The 23,159-nt window shown below is 43.6% G+C and overlaps 1 protein-coding gene, 1 long non-coding RNA gene and 1 other non-coding gene across 5 annotated transcripts in view; all 3 read left to right on the forward strand.

Moving 5' to 3' along the window:
* Window positions 1-23,159, forward strand: part of FBXO36 (F-box protein 36) — a 103,230-nt gene that overhangs the window by 3,639 nt on the left and 76,432 nt on the right. The gene's annotated exons all lie outside the window — the stretch shown is intronic.
* LOC138434791 (U6 spliceosomal RNA) lies at window positions 343-449 on the forward strand. The gene has a single exon (XR_011254872.1). It is a non-coding gene; the product is annotated as a U6 spliceosomal RNA (small nuclear RNA).
* LOC138434242 (uncharacterized) lies at window positions 1,491-6,461 on the forward strand. The gene is made up of 2 exons (XR_011254688.1): window positions 1,491-3,664; window positions 4,799-6,461. It is a non-coding gene; the product is annotated as an uncharacterized lncRNA (long non-coding RNA).

The following is a 23,159-nucleotide window of genomic DNA, read 5'->3' on the forward strand; positions in this document are numbered from 1 at the left end:
AAGTGGCAAATATTTTTGACATACTTTAGAGCGGTAGCACTGATAAACTGAGAACACCTGAGGTCCCATGCCTGTCTGTGACAGGAAGCTGTCATTTTGGTGACTTCTGAAAATGGAATTAAAACTAGACTTGGTGGCAGTTGTTTGAAAGAGACTTCACAACAAAGAATTGTGCTGCTGACATTTCTATCCACTGACCAACTTGAAAGATTTAAAATTTAGTACAGTCTAATAAAAATGTCAATCCAAACACCCTTTGGCCAAGCATATCCATATCTAGGATTTTATATCCAAAAATGTTTTCCCATGTGTACAAGGATATGTGAGCAAGAATGTCCACCAGTGCTCGCTTCAGCAGCATATATACTAAAGTTGGAAGAATACAGAGAAGATTAGCATGGCCCCTGCACAAGGATGACATGCCAATTTGTGAAGCATTCCATATTTTTGTTTGACAGAACACAATAAAATTTTGTAAAGCAATTATCCTTCAGTAAAAAATAAATCACACCCCCCCCAAAAAAAAGAATGTACACCAAAGTAAATAATTCTAAAAATATCTTTCCATAAACTACTATACAATATTGGGCCTTCCCAGGGGGTCCAGTGGTTAAGACTCCACCCTTCTACTCAGGGGGCAGGGGTTCGATCCCTGGTGTGGGAACTAGGATCCCATATGGCACAAGGCACTGGCAAAAATAAAAAGATGAAAAATATTATGCAGTCTTTTGAAAAAGATGTGCTGGATCTCTTATTTTTTCAGTTGACTAAATAAAATCTTTAGCAAGGGAAAGCAAGGGTTAAACTTGTATGATCCCATTTTAAAAAAGACCACCAATAGTTTTTATTTTGTTTTGAAAAATGTTAGAGGGAAAAGCTAGAGGGATTCCCTCTCATGGATAGAGTTATGGATTGCTTTTGCTTTCTCCATTACGTATTTCTGACAGATCTGCAGTTTTCCCTCAGGAATATTTTTATAATCCGAGAAAAACAATAAAGGTTTAAAAATGAAGACACAGAGAACCCTTAACTCTTGAGAAGTTGCCCTCCTCCGTGTATCGTCTTCCTCCTGTTTCACCAGTGCCACCTTAGAGCCACCTTCCCCACTAAACCATGGGCCACATCAACAACTCTGTCACCAAGATCCTGCTGTGTTGTACTTGTGAGGGGGGTGGGTGGGGTTCACACAGTAGGAAGTAATGTTTATTCCAGAAATTCGGAGGAGGTGCAAGTTGGGTTAATGGTTGCTTGTAAAATTTTAAGGAGTTCTTACTGAAACTCCCGGTCTTATGTTTTTGCTTTCGTTTTTGCTTTCAATGTAAGTAGTAATTACTTTTGAAAAACTAAGGGACAGCCCACCCTTGCCTTGTTGGGTGTGTGATCGTACTAATGAGCTATAAAAGAGACGTGGAGGGAATTCCTTCTTGGTCCAGTGGTTAGGACTCGGTGCTTTCACTGCTGTGTCTGGATTCCATCCCTGATGAGAGAAGTAACCTGACTGACTGAACTAACCTTCAGTGCCCTGGCTGTGATTCGAGCATCGAAGCCAAAAAAAAAAAAAAGAGAGAGATGTGGAGAATAAAGTAAGGCAAAGGTGGTTTGCTGAAGAGATTTATTTGCCCTCCAGTAAAGCTTAAAGAGGGCTTCTCTGGTAGCTCAGACTGTAAAGAATCTGCCTGTAATGTGGGAGACCTGAGTTCGATCCCTGGGTTTGGAAGCTCTCCTGGAGAAGGAAATGGCAACCACTCCAGTATTCTTGCCTGGAGAATCGCATGGACAGAGGAACCTGCTGGGCCCCAGTCCATGGAGTCCACAAAGAGTCAGACATGACTGAGTTATTAACACTTGAAAGCTTCAAGAACGAAATTTCATAAGTAAATTGAAATCATATCAAATAGACATCCAGATTACACATTTTTGGGAACTTGAATGGGACACACTCAGCTTGATATTATGTTGGTATTTTCCCAGGGGACTCAGGCACCCCTAAATCACTCTCTGCTATAGCTGTGCCCCACTCCACATAAGAGTCACATGAGTGGAGAAGATAAAGCAGAAGCAAGTAAACAGGTCTGCCCTTACCCCTTCCTTGGCCTTAGTGGAACTTGCCGCTGATGGAACTTCACAGCCATGGTGCCTCTTCTACCCAGTGCCCACCAGCCACCACCAAAACGTTTCTACGCAGAAAGAGCTGCTGCTCTTTTTCAAGTCCAAAGTACAGCGGCACGCTTGCATTCACATGTTTTCCTCTCCCCAAGTGCTGAAGGCCAGACTCACCCCACTCTTCTTCAGGTGTCTCTCAAAGGCCCTCTGCCTCAGTCTGCAAAGATGAGCTGTTCCCTTCTTCGCTGCCTTTTAGGACTTCCCGCCCAGCCCTGCACGCTCATCCAGGAGTGTTTGGGTTTTTCCTCCTCCTCCTCCTGACAGCAGCACCTGAGGTGAACATACCCTTCCTTGCCCTGCAGGTTCAGCCAGGTGTTCATGCCTCCCACATGATTCCTCTTCTCTTCCTCATATCTGAAACACCAGAAAAGTGATCCCCAGCCCGGGACACTTCAGAATGGGCCCCACTTGAGCCGTGAAATCGCTTTTAATCAGAAATGTAAATTCCTTTTAATTTTTTTTGAGTGGCCTATGGCACTTTTCAGAGGAGAGGGAGGAAATAATACCAACAAGGTGGTTAGTTTTTAAAAGAACAATATTCAGTACTTTATTATAACCTAGTCTTCAAATGGGCTCCTAAATCCTCACTTCAAAATTACATGAGAACTAGCCAGAGCTCCAGGATCGGCTTCTCCCGGGTAAATCGTTCATTCAGCATCTCTGAGTGCCTACTCAACCTGGGCAGTTAATTTGGTCTCACCCTCCATTGACCAGGTTTGTCTCCTAATTATATGGGGCAGTAGAGCACTTAATTGGGAGTCGCTGAGTCATGGGTCCTTTTATTCCTTCTGCTAGCCTGCAAGCCCTTGACCTGGGGCAAGACACTTAATTTGTCTCAGCCCCAGTAGCCTCACCAACATAATAAGGTTACTAGTCTAAGAGATCACTAAGGTTTATTCCATCTCTGAAATGCTGTTTCGTGTGAAAGTAGTGTTCGACCCTAGGAAAAAAAGCACTAAAAAAATATTTTTTTTTTCTTTAAATTAAGCATGCTTTGCAGATCTTTAGTGGCTCTATGACCTGTTGTAAATTTCACCTGCCTGAGGTTTCGTGTCTTCATCTGTAAAAACGAGCAGTTCATCCCTGGGCTGCTTCACACATCATAGTGAGAACCAAAAAATGTCAAAAGCACTCCAGGCCAGGGTTTCTCAAAGAAAGGTCATGATCAAATAAGACTGGAAAGTCCTGGGTTCAGCACAAATCTATTTGCTTTTCTTCTCCAAAATTTCTCAGAGGCTTTCAAGTCCTGCTGTGCAACAGGATTTCTCCGAGAGGAAACAGCAGGGTGAGCTTTTCCTACCAGCACGTGACTCCGAACCCCTTTTCCTCTGAGCGTCGCAGGATCTGAGGTTCTATGGTTGCCCTTTGGAAAAGACCCAGCGGTGGGCCTGCTATACAACACCGAAGACTGAAGAAATCTCTGTTGGGCATTTGTGTCGCCTTACCTTCTTCCAACGCCAAACCAAACTTCACTTTTCCGTGGAAACAACTATTGTAACTGGTTAGTCATCTCAGGACTGTGTTACTTTATTTATTCTTACCATCATCTTATGTTTCCACAGAAATAGCTATTGATGTCTTGATTGGGGTTGTAAAGCATGTGTAGGTTCCATTTGTGGTGAACGAACATCTTTGCAATGCCAAATTTTCAATCCGAAAACATAGTATTTCCTTCCTTTTAGAATTTTTTAGATATACTGAAGTTTGCTCAAAGATTTCTTACAGTGTAGAAATGTTACATATATCTTGTTAACATTCTAGGTTTTTGACTTTTTTTGTTCTCTTGTAAGTTAAACTCCTTTTTACACTTGGATTTTCTGTTGGTTTTTGCTCCTAGTAAATTTCCTTTCATCTAGTAATCTTGCTGACTCACTAATTCTGGTAATTTGTGTTTCTTTTCTTTTTCTTCCAGTTTTATTGAGATATATTTGACATACAGCAGTGTATAAGTTTAAGGTGTACAACATAATGATTTAACTGACATACATTAGGAAATGACTCCCACAGCAAGTTTAGAGAATATCCATCTTCTTATATTGATACAAAATAAAAGAGAAAAGATTTCTTAGGAGAACTCTTAGTATTTACTCTTTTAAAACTTATATAACATACAACAGTTTTTAACAGATCTAGTTACCATCTGTCACCATACAACGATATTACATGATTATTAACTGTATTCCCCACTCTGTACATTTCATGCCTGTAGCTCATTTATTTTACAACTGGAAATTTGTACCTCTTAATTTCTCTTATGTATTCCATTCATACTCCCACCTCCTTCCCCTCTGTCAACTCTTAATACCTCCCTGCTCTCTATCGATGACTATGTTTTGTTATATTTGATTATTTGTTTTTCAGATTCCACATATAAGTGAAATCACACAGTATATGTCTTTTTCTAACTTTTTTCACTTAGCATACTACTCTAAGTCCATTCATGTCACAGATGGCAATATTCCATTCTTGTATGGCTGAGTAATACTCCACTATACATATAGGCCACATCTTCTTTATCTGGTTCATCTGATGATGGACACGTAGGTTGCTTCCGTATTCTAGCTATTGTGAATAATACTGCAATGAACAAAGGTGTGCATATATCTTTTCAAATTAGTGTTTTTGTTTTCTTTAGAAAAATACTCAGGAGTGGAATTGCTAGATCAAAGACACTTGCTCCTTGGAAGAAAAGCTGTGCCAAACCTAGACAGAATATTAAAAAGCAGAGACATTACTTTGCCGACAAAGGTGCATATAGTCAAAGCTATGGTTTTTCCAGTAGTCATAAGTGAATGTGAGAGTTGGACCATAAAGAAAGCTGAGCACCGAAGAACTGATGCTTTTGAACTGTGGTGTTGGAGAAGACTCTTGAGTCTCCTTGGACAGCAAGGAGATCCAACCAGTCCATCCTAAAGGAAATCAGTCTGGAATATTCTTTGGAAGGACTGATGCTGAAGCTGAAGCTCCAATCCTTTGGCCACCTGATGCGAAGAACTGACTCATTGGAAAAGACCCTGATGTTAGGAAAGATTGAAGGCCGGGGGAGAAGGGGACAACAGAGGATGAGATGGTTGGATGGCACCACTGACTCAATGGACATGAATTTGAGAAAGCTCTGGGAGTTAGTGATGGACAAGGAGGCCTGGTGTGCTGCAGTCCATGAGGTCACAAATAGTTCGACATAACTGACAAAGTGAACTGAACTGATGGTAGTTCAGTCCTTAAGAAAACCAACCCTGAATATTCATTGGAAGGACTGTTGCTAAAGCTGAAACTCCAGTACTTAGGCCACCCAATGCAAAGAGCCAACTCACTGGGAGAAGGCCCTGATGCTGAGAAAGATTAAAGGCAAAAGAAGAAGGGAGTGACAGACGATAAGATGGTTGGATGGTATCACTGACTCTAGATGAATCTTCACAAACTCAAAAGACAGAAGAACCTGTCGTGCTACAGTCCATGAGGTCGCAAAGAGTTGGACTTAGCAACTGAACAACAACAAATGGTAGTTCTGTTTTTAATTTTTGAGGAACTTCCATCTGTTTTCCATAGTGGCTGCAATCATTTACATTCCCTTCAACAGTGTACAACGGTTCCCTTTTCTCCACATCCTCACCAACACATGTTATTTGTTGTCTTTTTGATAACCATTCTGACAAGTGTGAGGTGATATCCCATTGTAGTTTTAATTTGCCTTTCCGTGATGATCAGTGATGTTGAGTATGTCTACTGACCATCTCCATTCTTTGAGAAATTGTCTGTTTAGACCCTCTACCCATTTTTTACTCAGGTTACTTGTTTTTACTGTTGTTGAGTTGTATGAGTTCTTTGTATATTTTGGATATTGACCTCTAATCAGATGTAGTTTGCAAATATCTTCCCCCATTCAGTAGGCAGCCTTTAGTTTTATTGATAGATTCCTATGCAAATGTTTGTTTGACATAATCCTATATGTTTATTTTTGGTTTTGTTTCCCTTGCCTGAGAAGACAGATCCAAAAAATAATTACCAAGACTCATATCAAAGAATGTGCTGCCTGAAAGAATCTATAATTCTTTTCCACTTTCTGACACATTCATGTCATCTGAATAATGACATGCATCTCTTCCTTTCCGACCTTCATGTCTTCTTTATCCTTGCCTTATTGCATTGGCTAAGACTTCCACTAAAATGCTGAAGAGGAATAATACCAGGCATTCTGGTCTTGTTCTGACTTTGGAGGAAGACTTTCAATACTTCACCATAAAGTATGTTGTTTGCTGTAAGTTTTTTAAAACTCAGATAAACTATGTTTCCTTTTATTTCAAGTTTGCCAAAAGTTTCTGTTTTGAATGGATAGTGAATTTTATTTTTAAAAAATCTTTTAGCGGTATACTAAAATTTGCTGTTTTTCTCCAAATCTGTCTTTAGATCATTATCAGTTGTTTGCTTCTTGGCCCAGGCCCCTGTGCTCAACATTCCTAAGTAATACCTATTGCTTTTCCATGCTGCTGCACCATTGTTCTTGTTCAGTAGCTGAGTGGTGTCCTACTCTTTGCAATCCCATTGAGTGCTGCGTGCCAGGCTCCTCTGTCCTTTGCTAACTCCAGGAGTTTGCACAAATTAATGTCCCTTGGGTCGGTAATGCTATCCAGACATCTCATCCTCTGTGGCCCTCTTCTCCTTCTGCCTTCAATCTTTTCTAGCATCAGTCTTTTCCAGTGAGTCAGTTCTTCACATCAGGTGGCCAATAATTGGTGTTTCAGCTTCAGCATAGTCCTTCCAATGAATATTCAGTCCTTTTGGATTGACAGGTTTGATGTCCTTGCAGTCGAAGGGACTCTCAAGAGTCTTGTCCAGCACCACAGTTCAAAAGCATCAACTCTTCGGGGCTCACCCTTCTCTATGGTCCAGTTCTCACGTCCATACACGACTACTGGAAAGCCAGTAGCTAGTTTTGTTGATCTTTGTCAGCAAAGTGATGTCTCTGCTTTTTAAAATGCTGTCTAGGTTTGTCATAGCTTTTCTTCCAAGGAGCAAGTGTCTTTGCTGTGTACTTGGCCCCAGTCACCCAGGGGGACTTCCTATTGGTCACCCCACATCCAAATCCCATCCTCTTCTTTAAGTCTCATCTGAAATGTCCACTTGACATTTCAAATCAGTAGGGAAATGGAGAACCATTCTATAATTATCATGACAATTGGCTATCAAATTTGTCACAGAATAGAAACAGTTAACTAAATCCCTATCACACATTAAAAAATCTGTGCTCCTGCACTATATATTTAAATTTTTTATATGGATTTAAAAACTTAGTGCTATGCACACAAACGTACACTATGAAAGTTCCATACAAAAATAAGACAGGATAGCGTTTTCATTTGGAGGTAGAGTCTACACAGTATTCTGAACCTGAAAGCCATAATGGAAAAGAATCACAGATCACGTACATGTGAAATAAAATTGTTTCTTCATGAATGATACTTCAAATTAACAAATTGCCTGTGGAAAGTGTTGGCCACATATTTACCAGGCAAAGGGTTAATATACCCCGCGTCCAAAGATTTTCAACCTGACAAATTAATAAGGAAAACAGCCTTATGGAGAAATGGGGGCTATGGAGAAATACCACATGACTAATAAGCATATGAAAAGATGCTTACTAGGAACCTTACTGAGTGATCAAGGAAGTTTGAAAACCACCAGATTCAGATTTTTCCACTGGCAAAAACAAACCATCAGGTTGTCAATGCTGTGCGAGGTGGCTTCACTGAGTGCCATCGGCTCCAGGACCGTGCTAACAGTACCAGAATGGAGCACCTTCCCCTCCAGAATCTTGCCGTCCACAGAGAGACAGGCAGACCAACCACAGAATGTGATCTGTACAGCAGAGAGGTGATCTCGCTAGTGAGGGCCTTATAGGGAATCCCGAGTAGTTGGCAGTGATCAAGGAAGACTTCAGGAGAACTAGACATGTGACGCTAGTAGTAAAGAATCTGCCTGTCAGTGCAGGAGACACAAGAGACTTGGCTTGGATCCCTGGGAAGGTCCCCTGGAGTAGGAAATGGCAACCCATTCCAGTGTTCTTGCCTGGAGAATCCCACAGATGGAGGAGCCTGGCGGGCTACAGTCCATGTGTCTCGAAGAGTTGAACACAACTGAGTGAGCACCAATGTAAGCCGAGACCAAGACAAAGAAGCGGTGGGGACAGTCCTGTGGGCCCAGGATGCAAGAGCACAAAGCCTGTCCCCAGGATGGGTGGTGGTCACGCCCTCTTGTAGGGGGTAAAGCTGGCTGGGACCACCACGAAGCAGCCAGGGAGCAGATCAGGTAGTGCCTGGTAAATCTTGAAATAAGACTTGATTCAGCCAGTCAGTGGTTTTCACATTACCTTTTGGTTTTGCAAATAAATGCACTTGGGAGGCTCCACAAGCATTTTATTCCAATCTCCTCTTTAGGAATATTTTTTTGCTAGTTTAAAGCTTGTAAAACCAAAGAAATACCTACACCCTCAAATATTTTGTGTACCAAGTTTTATCACCTTAACTGTGCTTCCAAAAGCTAGATGAACATGTTTTGGTGCAGACCACAGAGGAAGGCATCTGTCACCGCTGTAAATACAGTAGAAAGTCTTACAAATTTGTCATTGTTTGGGAAGGTGGAGCTCTGACCAACTCTCTGGAGTCCTGCCCATACAAGGCAGGTATAATCAGAGCAGAGTTAGCCTGAAAATCAGGAGAGGCTAAGGAGCACCAGCTCTGCACAGAATCTTCAAACCCTGAGAGTTCATAAAAACGCATGAGCCAACTTGTGGTAGAGTTTCAACACATAGTAAGTGGTTTTCAGTGCTTTTTGTCTGAATTTGGCATTTGTGATGAGGCAAAAATTTAGTAGATAGTTGTTAATCCCATTCAACTCTGAAACAGAAGTCTTTAAAAAAATTTTTTTGGACATGGACCATTTTAAAAATCTTTATTGAATTTGTTACCGAATTTGTTACCATATTGCTTCTGTTGTTTTTTTATGTGCTGGTGTTTTGACCATGAGGCATGTAGGATCTTAGCTCCCCCAGCAGAACTTGAACTCACATCGCCTACATTGGAAGGCGAAGTCTTAACCATTGGACCACCAGGGAGGTTCCTGAAATAGAAGTCTTAACTATTCCCACACTTCTGGATTTCCTTGATCCTTTGAATTGAAGAGCACTTATTCTAAAATCAGCCATGTGAATTTTTTTTTAATGTGATTTCAATTCATCCATTCAACAAATATTTGAGTGCCTCCTGTCCACCAGGTGCTACCGGGCACTGTGCCAAGCACAAAGGATACAGTAGAGTGCGAAAGTTCATGTTCTCAGGTCCTCATGGAGCTAGATGCTAATCAAATAAACCTTCAAGCCAAATTAAGATGTCAACCAAACAAGATGTCAGCCCTGGTAAGTGCTGTCAAGGGGAGACACCCATGTGCCTGAGGATGTGGCCTGGTCAGGGAGGTCATGGGAGGTGCTCCGGAGGAAGTAAAGCTTGAGCTGTGGTCATGAAGATGGGTGAATGGAAAGAGGAGGGCAGGGAGCAGGTGGCTGGGCCATGCCAGCTTCCAGCTTTGTCCTGATACGGAGAGAACCAGAAGCCCTTGATTTTGAAGAGGATGAAGTGGCATACACTATCCCAGTGATTGCAGGGCACACCTTTTTTTTTTTTTTTTGCATCTTCATATCTCCAAAATCAAAGTATAATTAGCAGTTTTTTCTTTCTGAGCTAGACATAAAATAATGATACATACAACTAGAGCTGATGAAGTATGGTGATCAGGTTTTGCATTTTTAAGAGATTACTCTGGATTTAATGTGGAGAACAGACAAGATTATCTGCATGGATCAGGGTTTTCTTTATATTACAGTAAAATGCAGAAACCTGCTCCTGCTGCTGAGTAACGGTAATTTCACTTTCACCTATACTTCACTGTCTAATTTCAAAGTTCTCCTTTTTTCAGAAGAGTTTCTTTGTTCTCATAATTATTGATCTGAAATTATCATAAGATCTACATTAAAAAACCCTTTTATTCAATAGATAAGTTTAAGTTGACAGAGAAAAATCTATACAGAATGTCCCTTAATAAAAGAGGGGCTTTTGGGGGCTTCCCTGGTGGTACAGTGATTAAGACCCTGCACTTCCAATGCAGAGGGCATGGGTTCAATCCCTAGTCAGGGAACTAAGATCCCACTTGCCCCCACAGCCAAAAAATAAAGGACAGGGAAGGGGAGTTCTGCTATGGAAAACTATGGTAACTATACTGTTTAGCTGATAGGGATCCCTTGAGGATTTTTGCAGAGAAGAGTTATCAAAACTGCCAACAAAACTCTTAACTCTAGTTACAGCAAAAAAGTCATGAGGGAGAGGGAGGAAACTTCATGGGAATGAAAGGAGGGAAGTGGGTGATCAAACTCTTGAAACTCCCATTTTCTAGATGGGGAAGAAGAAAAATGGAGATAAAACTTTTAATCTTAAAACCATCTAAAGGACTTTGTAAAGTAAGATATACAAATGATTGACATGATTCCCTTCCTTTCCTTTATCCTAGTAAGCTCCTTTAGTTCCAAGATAAGTCTTTTCTGTAAAACCATTTTGTCTCTTTGGTTTTTTTTTTTTTGTTTGTTTTTTTAAGGAAGAGATTAGCATTCAAAAGTAAAAAACTGTATACACATTCAGACCCTTTCACACTGCCCTCTGTTTCAGCGGCCACCCCCAGCCCCTCAGTGACTGGCGCTCCAAGTAAGACATTCTGAAGAGCCTAAGAGACAGTTGGGTACATTTTTAGTGCTTTAGTATTTTGCTTACTCTTTCAGATTTATTTTTCCCAACTAGTAGATTTTAAGCAGTGACTATGGGGCTTCCCTGGTGGCTCAGAGGGTAAAGCGCCTGCCCACAATGCGGGAGACCTGGGTTTGATCCCTGAGTCAGGAAGTTCCCCTGGAGAAGGAAATGGCAACCCACTCCAGTATCCTTGCCTGGAGAATCCCATGGGTGGAAGAGCCTGGTGGGCTACAGTCCATCGGGTCGCAAAGAGTCGGACACGACTGAGCAAACTCACTTCACTTCACTTCAAAGAATCTTAAGTGAAATATAAATTACTCCTCAACATTACCTTTGAATACTGGTTTACTTTGTTTTGTTGGTTGTTTCTTGGAGGGAGGTTAGTAACACCAAGCTCACTCTTAAAGACACAGCAAACACATCCTCCTCATTGTACCCACTGCAGTGTCCTATGCCTTTCACATAAGGATTGTGCGTTTGGGAGTAATTCTGCCAAAATAGTTAGGTGTGTATCTGATTTGTGGAGAAATTGGCCATACAACCCATGTAGCTGTTGGTTATGGATTGAATTATGTTTTCCCAAAAAAAGATACTTTGAGGTCTTAACCCTGTTACTTCAAATGGTGACCTTATGTAGAGATTGCAGATGTTACTACTTAAGTAGGGCAGGCCCCAAAGCAGTATGACCACTGTCTTTATAAAAAGATAGAAGGGAGTGTCACGACCAGGGCAGAACTGGAGTGATGCCTCAAGGAATGCCGAAGGTTGTCAGCAAACCACAGAAGCCAGGAAGAGGATTCCTCTACAGGCTACATAAGGGAGCATGGCCCTGCCAACGCTGTGGTTTCAGACTTCTAACCTCCAGAACTGCGCGACAATACATTTCTGTTATTTTAAGCCAGCCAGCTTGTAGCAATTTGTTAACAGCAGTCCTCAGAAACCAACACAGTATATTAGGATATTCATGGCCACTTACTCAACTCACCTGAAATAGGTCGGTGGAAAAATATAGTTGTATGGATCCATCAGTCATTGCATACCTCGTCTTAAGTCGCCATCTGCCGCGTGTGGTTCCCCATCCCTCCCCTTGTCACAGTTAATTGGACCAAAGTGGAATCTGTCTTTGAGCCTGTGGCTCCCTTGGCTAGCCAGCAGCCATGTGACTTGTGTGTGGCCTGATGTGGAAAAGATTTGAACTAAGAGTCTCAAGGGGATATGATCAGTTAGCTGCAGGGAAGTGAAATAGAAAGGTAAAGAGGAAGCTTGAAAAGGCCACTCGTATCTGTAATCTACTGACCGAGAGAGGAGCAGAAAAAAAGACACCCAGAGCAGAAGAGAAAGGACCATGGAGGTGGGGGGTGGCACAGAGTAGGGGTCTTGGAGCTCAGCTTTGGTGAGTTGGCAACTTGCCTCTCTACACTCATCCTCACCTTTTAATGAAGAACTCAACTTTGGGAGTTCTCTGATGGCCTAGTGGTTAGGATTCCAGGCTTTCACTCCCGTAGCCAGGGTTCAATCCAGAAAAACAAACAAACAAACCAACTTTTAGTTGGGCTTAAAGTTGCCCAGCCAATAGAGTACACGACCCACCATCCTGGAATGTGAGTTGTTCAGTAGCTCAGTCACATCCAACTCTTTGTGACCCCATGGACTGCAGCACACCAGGCTTCCCTATCCTTCACCATCTCCCAGAGCTTGCTCAAACTCACGTCCATTGAGTCAGTGATGCCGTCCAACCATCTTGTCTTCTGTCGTCCCCTTCTCCTCCCACCTTCAGTCTTTCCCGTCATCAGTGAGTCGGCTCTTCGCATCAGGTGGCCAAAGTATTGGAGCTTCCGCTTCAGCTTCAGCATCAGTCCTTCCAATGAATATTCAAGGTTGATTTCCTTTAGGATTGACTGGTCTAATCTTGCAGTCCAAGGAACTCTCAAGAGTTTAGGTGTGGCCTTGAAAGTAAGTATTCAGGACTTATTGGGGGTGGGGCAGGAAGAGGGCATGGCCTTCCCATATGGCTACTGAGAATGAAAGCCAGGGCCAGGTAGAGGTGGACAGGGAGGACAGCTCAGCCCCCGTCTCCCCTGGCACAGCAGCCAGGCTTCCCAGAGCGCGGGAAACAGCGCGTTCTGCCACTCCACCTTCGCCACGCGGAGTCCCTTTGTCTCTCTTCCTTCTTGTGTCTCTCCTGTGCATGAAAGTGTCAGTCAGGTCCTTTGGATTCCTCCTCCCACAGAAGGCCCTCAGTCTTCATCATGAGGAAGCCTCTGGAGATAATGACAGACTTCTTGGCAGTTCAGTCTTCAGAGTCTTGAGGGACCCACAAGAGGCCAGGAGGGGAGGGTCTGCAGCTCTAGGCTGGCTTCCCTCCGCAGCAGGAGTTGGTCCCGTCTCCCCTTCTTCTTCCTCCCTGTCCCTGGGCCTCCTGTCCTGCTTGATGCTTGCCCCTGCCAGGTGCCCAGTACTGGGCCTCAAGTTCGCTTCCTCCAGAGAGAGGACCTCATGTTTTCTTTCAACCACTGGTCCCTGTTGGGAAGCTTTTTTCCATTAGACCTCCCCACTGGCCAGACAGTCCTGTGTATCGCTCCTCCTTGGGTCAGGTGTCAAGTTGACCCTTTTGCCACCAGCATCTGTCTTCCTTCTTATAGTAACGGTACCCAGATTTTCCTCTGAACAACGCTTCCCTCCCCCTCATTGCACATGATTTGAATAGCTGGATGCCACACTGTCAATGGCCAGGTGACATGGAGAACCCAGTCCCAGCCAATTAGATGCTTAGACTGTTGAGAAAGGAGCGTTCCCTTCACCTCTGCTGGGAGCTGTAATGATGTCAGCCAGGGCGATAGGGGAAGAAGCAGCCAGGAGGTAAAAGGCAGAGCAGGTCTTTGTGGTAGGGTTTGCAGCTCCTGGAGCCTGCTGGTCCCACTGCAGTATAAGCCAGTGAGGTTCTCTTTTTCCCTCAAACCAGTTTGAGAGGGTTTTCCATCACCTCAAACTGAAAACGTTCTGACTGGTCCAGGTCAGATGGCCCCCTCGGTCCAGTCAGGAGTGGCTGGGGTGGCCAGTCAGGCATCACCTGTAGAGCACAGTGTTCTAGGGGAAGGGCAGCCTCGGAGACAGGAGACTGAGTGAGACGGGCATTTTGAAGTTCAGCATCTCCAGTGTGAATAAGAGCCTGCAAGGCAAGATCAGGTGGCTATTGTGAGACAAAAGTTAAATTAAAAACAACAACAACAACAACAGTAGCTGTGAAAAGCAGGTGAGCAGATACGTGAAGCCTTCAGGAGCCCTGTCCCATTGGTAACTTAGCTGGCGCACTGTGGCTCTGTATGTGAACCTAGACCAGCTGTCTAGTGGACGGCTCCCAAGATCTGGTCATAAAAACTGCCTGAGTTTATGGGTTGAACAGAGGCGCCCGGTGCTGAGTAGTGTGTTTGCTGAATTAAGTTCCTCCCACCCTTCTCTCTCAAAAACTACCTCTCCCAGATACTCCCCACTGGAGATCAGCTATGTTTGAGAAATCATAGCTCAATTGAAATTAAAGCAAGCAAACAAAGGAGATATTTGTGTAGATGTTCTAGGCAAGTTTACATTTCACATTAAAACACTTGCATTTATTTAACAGTTCCATTCCAGCTGTTTTATAAATATTATTATAGTATTCCAACTAGAAAAATAGTATCACTCCTTTAAACACGATCGACTTGCTTAAAGCAAACAAATAGAATTCTTTTATTAGTACCTAAAAACCCTAGACTTTGTTACCATTTTAAGTATAAAAGAAAAAATTTCTGATAAAAGCTCGCAAAACTCATCTAAGTGTTAGAAAATGGTGAGGTTAGTTAGACTGATTCAGAAGAGAAACTTTATGAAGGTTTAGGGATTTATGAGCTAGTTTGAACTAGGTCTAGACAGCTAAAGATCATTGTTTTTTTTAGAAGCAGTTTTGGCAAAGCCGTAAATCCAGTGGAGGGGGAATGGTGGGAATTATTGAGATGGGGCCCAGGGGAGGCAGGAAACTGCAATGTGGTCAAGGAGAGTTTGTAAATAGTAACCAGTTTTAGTAGTTTGACATAGTAGTTAAACATACGGATTCTGTAAGCCAACTCCACCATTCTCTAGTGGGCTACAGGCAAGTTACTACCGGTTGCCTCAGTTTGTTCAACTGAAATATGGGTCTATTAATGATACCGCAGAGGCTATGAGAAACAAACTAATCAACTTCAAGAGCCCAGGACAAGGCCTGGCACATTGTAAGTGTGCTATATATTTAGTAGTGCTCAATCATTCAGTTGTGTCTGACTCTTTGAGGCCCCATGGACTATTACCTGCCAGGTTTCTCTGTCTGTGGGGATTCTCCAAGCAAGAATAATGGACTGGGTTGCCACTTCCTACTCCAGGGATCTTTCCAACCCAGGGATCAAACCCAAGTCTCCTGCGTTGGCAGGTGGATTCTTTACCACTAGCACCACCTGGGAAGCCAGTATTTAGCAGTAGTAGTAGTAACCAGTTTGGGTTTTTTTTTTTTTAATATTTATTTATTTGACTATGTTGTGTCTTAGTTGTGTGTGTCAGATGCGATCTTTTGTTCTGTGTGCAGACTCAGTAGTTGGGGCTCATGGGCTTAGTTGCTCCATGGCGTGTGGGATCTTAGTTCCCCGACCAGGGATCGAACCTGCATCCCCTGCATGGCAGTCGGTACTCTTAACCCCTGGACCACCAGGGAGGTCCCAGTAATGAGGTTTTTGATTGGAAGTGGAGAGATTTAGTAGTAGAACAGTACTCATTCCTTTAAATAAATAAATGATGCAAGCCCTTGCATGGATGCTAAATTTATTGAGCTACTGATGCTCAGTTATACAGTATTGCACCACTTCAGTTAAGACTTTTAGTTTGCATTTGGCTCAAAAGTAGTTGTAACCTTAGGTTGGCCAATTTAAATACTGTGATTCCCTGTTGGATAGATGCATAGTCTTTACACCCAAACATTAATGCATACAAAGCAACGAGGCATTGTTAAATAAAACAACAATCGTTACTGCACCTTAGACTCTGTGACCAATTACACATGATTAAAATTACTTCCCGAATTCATATCCACAGTACTCATCCCCCATCTAACATCTCAACTAAAATGTTACACTTTCGGGGACTTCCCTGGAGGTCCAGTGGTTGAGAATCCACCTTACAATGCAGGGTACTCAGGTTCAATCCCTGATTAGGGAACCAAGATCCCATGTGCCACCGAGCTACTGAGCCCATGCACCACAAACAGAGAATCTGTGCACCTCAACAAAAGACCCTGCACGACTGAAGGTCTCTCGTGCCTCAAGGAAGACCCGACATAGCCAAATAAATAAATGTTTGAAGAAGAAAATTACGCATGTGAAACAAAGGCAAAAATACTAAACCTGTGCATTTGGCATGGCGCATGCACTCTGCCTGAGCCAGCAGGGGGTTCGCAGAATCTGCAGCTGTAGAAGCTTTAGAAAAGGGTTCACAAAAGTTGTGTTCATAGATGTGTGTGCAGTGGGGGGTCTACAACAAAAAGTGTATTTTCAAACAATTTTTCTAACCTTTATTTTTGACTGATGGTTGCTTTACAATATTGGTTTGATTTCTGTGATATACCAACAAGAGCTAACCATAGGTTAGTCCTCTGTACAGTCTTTTAATGATTTCACTCATTACTTTTTAAGTCAGTTAAATGTATACTTAAAAAAAAAAATCTCAGTAAAGAACACATGGCATCTGACAGGACTAAAGCCTTTCAGAAATGATCACCTTGTGCCTCAGAATCAGGCTCCCTTCCAGACAGACTGGGTTTAGCATTTTTCTAGGTTCAAGTCTGGCTTCTCCCTCCTTGAATTTACCCTCTTCTTTCCTTTATGTCCAGCTGGACAGTTGGAAGTGGAATCCTGTCCTTCCTCCCTTTGGACTCTGGTGTTCATCCCTGTCTCCCTCTCCACCCCCGCCATCGCTCTTTTAGACCCTCCACCTGGTGCGACTACTTTGCGCTTAATTTTTCAAATACTGAGGGGAAAAGGCCGTCGATCCTCATTATTCACAGACTCCGCGTCTGTGAATGTGTCTGCTCCCTTGGGAAATAACCACTGCCCGCCCCCCATCAGTATATTCCGGATACTTTCCCAGTCACCCCCAGGGCTCACACAAAGCAAGGATCCATATCAAGGTCCACCTCGATCGAGTCCACCAGCGGGTTCCCAGCTGACACCAGTCAAGGTGATGCTCTGCCTCCTTGTTTCAGTTCATTCTGTCAACAAGTGTCCTTCTCACAGTCTATTTAGTGCCATATTTTCCTCATTTGTGTGCTTTTTGTTGGTGATTTTGCTCTTTAAAATGGCCAAATATAGTGCTGGAGAGCTGTTCGGTTTTCCTAAGCACGAGAAGACAGCAGCGTGCCTCACGGAGAAAATATGAGTCAGATAAACTCCATTCAGGCCTGAGTTATAGTGCTGTTGGCTGTAAGTCCAGGGTTAATGAATCAACACCCTATATTAAATAAAGTGTCTTTAAGCAAAAACACACACAAAACAAGGTTATGTATTGATCAGGGGAAAAGGGGACCAGAGGCTCTGGGCACCCGCCTCTGGGGTTCCTCTAGGGCAGAGATTTGGGGACTGGAGGCCCTGGGTACCCCCCTCTGTGGTTCCTCTAGGGCAGAGATTTGGGATCCCTCACTCAGTCTTGCAGGTGACTTGATGGTGTTCATTGGAAGGACTGATGCTGAAGCTGAAACTCCAGTATTTCGGCCACCTGATGCGAAGGGTTAACTCATTTGAAAAGACCCTGATATTGGGAAAGATTGAAGGCAGGAGGAGAAAGGGATGACAGAGGATGAGATGGTTGGATGGCATCATCGACTCAATGGACATGAGTTTGGGTAAACTCTGGGAGTTGGTAATGGACAGGGAGGCCTGGTGTGCTGCGGTTCATGGGGTCGCAAAGAGTCGGGCACGACTGAGCGACTGAACTGAACTGATGGAACCTAAATAACTGAGCGACAAGAACCAGCTGAGTATACACGTATACACACACACCTGAGCTTTTCAGAATATGTGGTACCTACATTTCACCTACACACACGCACCTGAGCTTTTCAGAATATGTGGTGCTTACATTTCACCTACAAGATATTGATCTACACAATTTGGCCCCATTTCTTTTTCTTTATTTTTTTAGTTGCGGCATGTGGGATCTAGTTCCCTGACCAGGGATCGAACCTGGGCCCCCTGCTTCGGGACCGTGGAGTCTTAGCCACTGGACTACCAGGGGAGTCCCTGGCCCCATCTCTTAATTTGGGTCCTAATACTCTTTGCCACAAGGTCTCTGTTCCAACAAAATGGGCAAACATTTTTCTGCTCCAAATTCATTTCAGCCACTGCCCCTCCCCACTCTTTCTACCTCGTCTCCTGGGAGGGGATCTACTGGGGTTCGGTCACAAGGACAGGCACATGACCTAGCCCAGGCCAACCATTAACCCACCTGCCTCCAGGACGGGTGTGGGGAGTGACACCAACCAGATGAATGCGATCATTCCCTGGGATTTTTCACCCTCAGAGTTATTTTGCTTTGGTGGTTTAGTCACTAAGTCGTGTCCAACTTTTGTGACTCCATGGACTATAGTCTGCTGGTCTCCTCTGTCCATGGAATTCTCCAAGAATACTAGAGTGGGTTGCCATTTGCTTCTCCAGGGGATCTTCCTGACCCAGCAATTGAACCTGAGTCTCCTGCAGGGCAGGCAGATTCTTTACCAACTGAGCTACAAGGGAAGCTTTGGGAATCCTCAAACTGGGTGATGTAGGCTTGGACTTCCTAGCTGCCAGGCTCCCCTCTGCATGAGGGACATGCACCTGTGGTGGAAACTCATGAGGCCAACAGCAGAGAGGAGCAGAAAACAGGAGAGAGTGAGCCACTGATCTGATGCTGTCATTTTGCACCCCTGGACCATGTCCTGCCTCAGGCCAGCCACACCAGTGTCTTTCCAGGTTACACAAGCCAGCACAATTGCCTTATTACTTAAACTACTCAGGATTGAATTTCTGTCTCTTAAGACCAGCAGTCATGAATAATACACCCAGACCTTTCTAATCTACCAGGAATGGCATTGCTCAAAGCCACACATTTCTGTCTAACTTGGATTTATTTCTCCCTAACTTGGGTTTATTTCTTTGCAAAAGTTAGTATACCTGGATTTCCTTCTGTGTATCTTCTCAAGATTGTTGTTGTCTGGAAAGGACCTACTATATAGCACAGGGAACTCAATTCAATGCTATGTGGCAGCCTGGAAGGGAGGGGTGTTTGAGGAAGAATGGATACATGTATATGTGTGGCTGGGTCCCTTTGCTGTTTACCTGAAGCTCTCATAACATTGTTAATCAGCTATACTCCAATATAAGATACATTTTTAAAATTATAAAAATATTTTTTAAGGCTTTTGTTATTTGAGATAAGACAGTAAAAGAGAAAACTGAGAATTGAGAAGATGAAATAAAACAGGAATAGAAATTTTGCAGTGCACCCCTAAGGGAAAGTAGAGGAGCAGAGGCAGGTAATCAGGACCTTAGAACTTCACTGAGCCAGGTGGGTGCAGTCATGTGTCAGCGTTCTGTTGTGTCTAAGGTGTCTGTGAGCTAAGCCCCTGCAACCTTTATAGAGGTCCAATGTCTGTCTAGTCAAAGCTATGGTTTTTCCAGTAGTCATGTATGGATGTGAGAGTTGAACTATAGGGAAAGCTGAATGCCAAAGAATCAATGATTTTGAGCTGTGGTTTTGGAGAAGACTCTTGAGAGTCCCTTGGACTGCAAGGAGATCCAACCAATAAATCCTAAAGGAAATCAGTCCTGAATATTCATTGGCAGGGATTGATGCTGAGGCTGAAACTCCAATACTTTGGCCATCTGATACGAAGAACTGACTCATTGGAAAAGACCCAGATGCTGGGAAAGATGGAAGGCAGGAGGAGAAGTGGATGACAGAGGATGAGATGGTTGGATAGCATCACGAACTCGATGGCCATGAGTTTGAGCAAGGTCTGGGAGTTGATGATAGACAGGGAAGCCTGGTGTGCTGCAGTCCATGGGGTCGCAAAGAGTCATACCCGACTGAGCAACTGAACTGAACTGATCCTCAAGTAAGGGCTTCCCTGGTGGCTCAGTGGTTAAAACAAAAATTCTGCCTGCCAAAACAGAAGACATGGGTTTGAAGCCTGGGTTGGGAAGATCCCCTGGATTTGGAAATGGCACCCCAATCCAGTATACTTGCCTGGGAAATCCCATAAATAGAAGGAACCTGGCAAGCTTCAGTCCATGTGGTCGCAACGAGTCAGACATGATTTAGCAACTGAACAACAGCAACAGCAAATCCTCAGGTAAACATCTCTTTAACTCACCCAGTGTCACCTCTGTCTTTCAGTCTTTGCCTATGATACGCCTCCACCTGGAACACCCTTTCTCCCATATTTGCTTAGTTACCCATCCTGTTCTCAGATCTACCTTCATCTCTGCCCAGAATCCCCTTAACTGGCCTTTTTTAAGGGGTAAGTTTGAGGACAGAGCTTGAGAAATAATGGATCAAATATAAGTTACCCCCAAATTTTCCATTTTAAACATCCATGTGATCCTGGATAGTGGCAGTGAGCAGCATGGAGTCATCAAAGCAAAAATAAACATTTGAATAAGCAATAAAACACTGAAGAAACTATCTCTTGACATGGTCACCAACAAGGCAACGTCCATGTCTTAGCATCTCATTGAGGTTGATGGTGGAAAGAAAATAACAAACAAGAAACAGGAAGTGGGAATTAGCCTTTATGAACATAAACTGTATTGATTCTAGGCTGTGAGAACCTAAGTCTACATTCAGCTCACACATGGCCATGAATCTAGCTCTTAGCACAATGGTGGGGATTCAGTAAATATTTGTTGGATTAAGAGATATTAGTCCTATTTGCTAGAATATTTTAGGAATAAGCACAGAACACATAAATGGCACAAAGAAAGGAATTGGCCCTCATGGTAGGAAGTCACATCATAGAAAGGGTTTCTTCAAGATGTGTCTCTGGGATCTGGATTTTTAAAAAGGGGAATAGATCTTTTCAAGGGAAAGAATTCTAGGCAGAAGGGTTGCATTTTAGCAAAGTCACCGAACTGTGATACTACAGTTTGAAACTGCAAGTGATGTGTTGAAATGTGAAGTGTAGTCAGGGGTTTAGCATGAAATGATGCTGAAGGTCACTATCTCAGAGCCCTTGTATGCCACACCAAGGATTTCAGTGAAAATTTAAAAATCACATTCATACTGGCATTCTTCGTATACCCATGACTGAAGACTGATCCAGGGATGCTCATCCTCTTCAACCGAGCACATGGAGCAGTGAGGGAGGGAGGAAGGGGACACCCACCTAGCCAGCCAGATCAGCCAAATCAGATCAGGGGGCTTCCCTGATAGCTCAGTGTTTAAGAATCCCTCTGCCAATGTGGGAAACTTGAGTTTGATCCCTGGGTTGGGAAGATTCTCCTGGAGAAGGAAATGGCAACCCACTCCAGTATTCTTGCCTGGATAATCCCTGGACAGAGGAGCTTGTGGGGTATAGTCCATGGCATCGCAAAAGAGTCAGACACTTAGCAACTTAAACAACCACAATGAGAGGCCTTTGGCTGCCATGTTGGATGTAGCCTGATTTAAGTGTAGAGCTAGAGAGCCCTCAAGAGACTTTGTCTTGATCCTCAAGAGCACAGTGGAAAAAAAAAAAAGCACAGTGGAGCTGAAGGGAATGTCAAGGGTTGTTAAGGAAGTTGAAATTAATAGAATGTGATCATGGAGTCAGTGTTCTGTAATGGCAGAGAGATAAGAGTCTAGAATGACCCAACTAGTGCCACCAAAACAAGGAGTGTGAGAATAGGTAGGTTTGTAAGAGAAGATGATGAGATTCGAATTTTTTATAGTTGATTGCAAGATGCTGTTGGGTTACCCAGTAAGCAACTGGTGAATTTAGCAGGACTTTGGAGATTAGAAGTGCAGATACAAATTTTGAGTCAGGGATATTTACAGCTGTGGATGAGATTACTAGGAGGGAGGGAGGGGAGAAGTCAGCTAAGGGCAGAAATTTAACCCTGAAGCACAATTCAAGGCAGAGGAATGGCCGCGTCCCCATGTTTGCATCTTCTTTCTTTGGGGAGGAGAAGTGTACATCACCGATACTAGTGGCATAAACTACACTGTTCGTTTGAGGATGGGTTAAACCTTTTTCCTTTTAAGTAATGAAATGCATTTGCAGTGGAAATGGTCTGATAGAACAATGTTGATAAAGGCAGGGGAAATGGCTCCTCTTGGGCGATGTTGACAAGAGTGTAAATTAGAACATCCTTCCTATGGCAGAAACCATTTATTGTCCCTAGTATCTATTTTCCAAAGAAGGCAATGGCAACCCACTCCAGTACTCTTGCCTGGAAAATCCCATGGATGGAGGAGCTTGGTAGGCTGCAGTCCATGGGGTCGCTAAGATTTGGACACGACTGAGTGACTTCGCTTTCACGCATTGGAGAGGGAAATGGCAACCCATCCCAGTGTTCTTGCCTGGAGAATCCCGAGGACGGCAGAGCCTGGTGGGCTGCCATTTATGGGGTCACAGAGTCGGACACGACTGAAGCAACTTAGCAGCAGCAGCAGTATCTATTTTCCCCTGTTCTTAGTAAAAAATTACCTGATTTTTAGCTGAACATATGAACATGGGTGGGGGGGTGCGGTGGAAGACTACATTTCTCAGTCTTCTGTGCAGCTAGATGTAGCCACATGACCAAAGTCTGGCTGGTGGGATATTGGGAGAAGTGGTGGGTGTGACTTCCCAAGAGTCCTTAGAAGTTGTATCCTTTTGTGTCCCTTCCTCCTTCCTGCTACCTGAAATACAGATGCAATGCCTGGGACCTGAGCAGCCATCCTGTGCTATGTAGAAAAGTCAGTTTCTAAAGATGATGGAATACCCCAAATGGAAGATACCTGGTCCCTTGAGTCATGTACTGCCTCCTCTCTTATATAAACTGTCTGTAAGCCACCTTTGGGTGTTCTGTCACATTCAGCTAAACCTAATCCTGACCTCAGAGAAGGCAATGGCACCCCACTCCAGTACTCTTGCCTGGGAAATCCCATGGATGGAGGAGCCTGGTAGGCTGCAGTCCATGGGGTCTCGGAGAG

Source organism: Ovis canadensis, chromosome 2 (assembly GCF_042477335.2).
Source record: "Ovis canadensis isolate MfBH-ARS-UI-01 breed Bighorn chromosome 2, ARS-UI_OviCan_v2, whole genome shotgun sequence".
In the NCBI taxonomy this organism is placed as follows: Eukaryota; Metazoa; Chordata; class Mammalia; order Artiodactyla; family Bovidae; genus Ovis; species Ovis canadensis.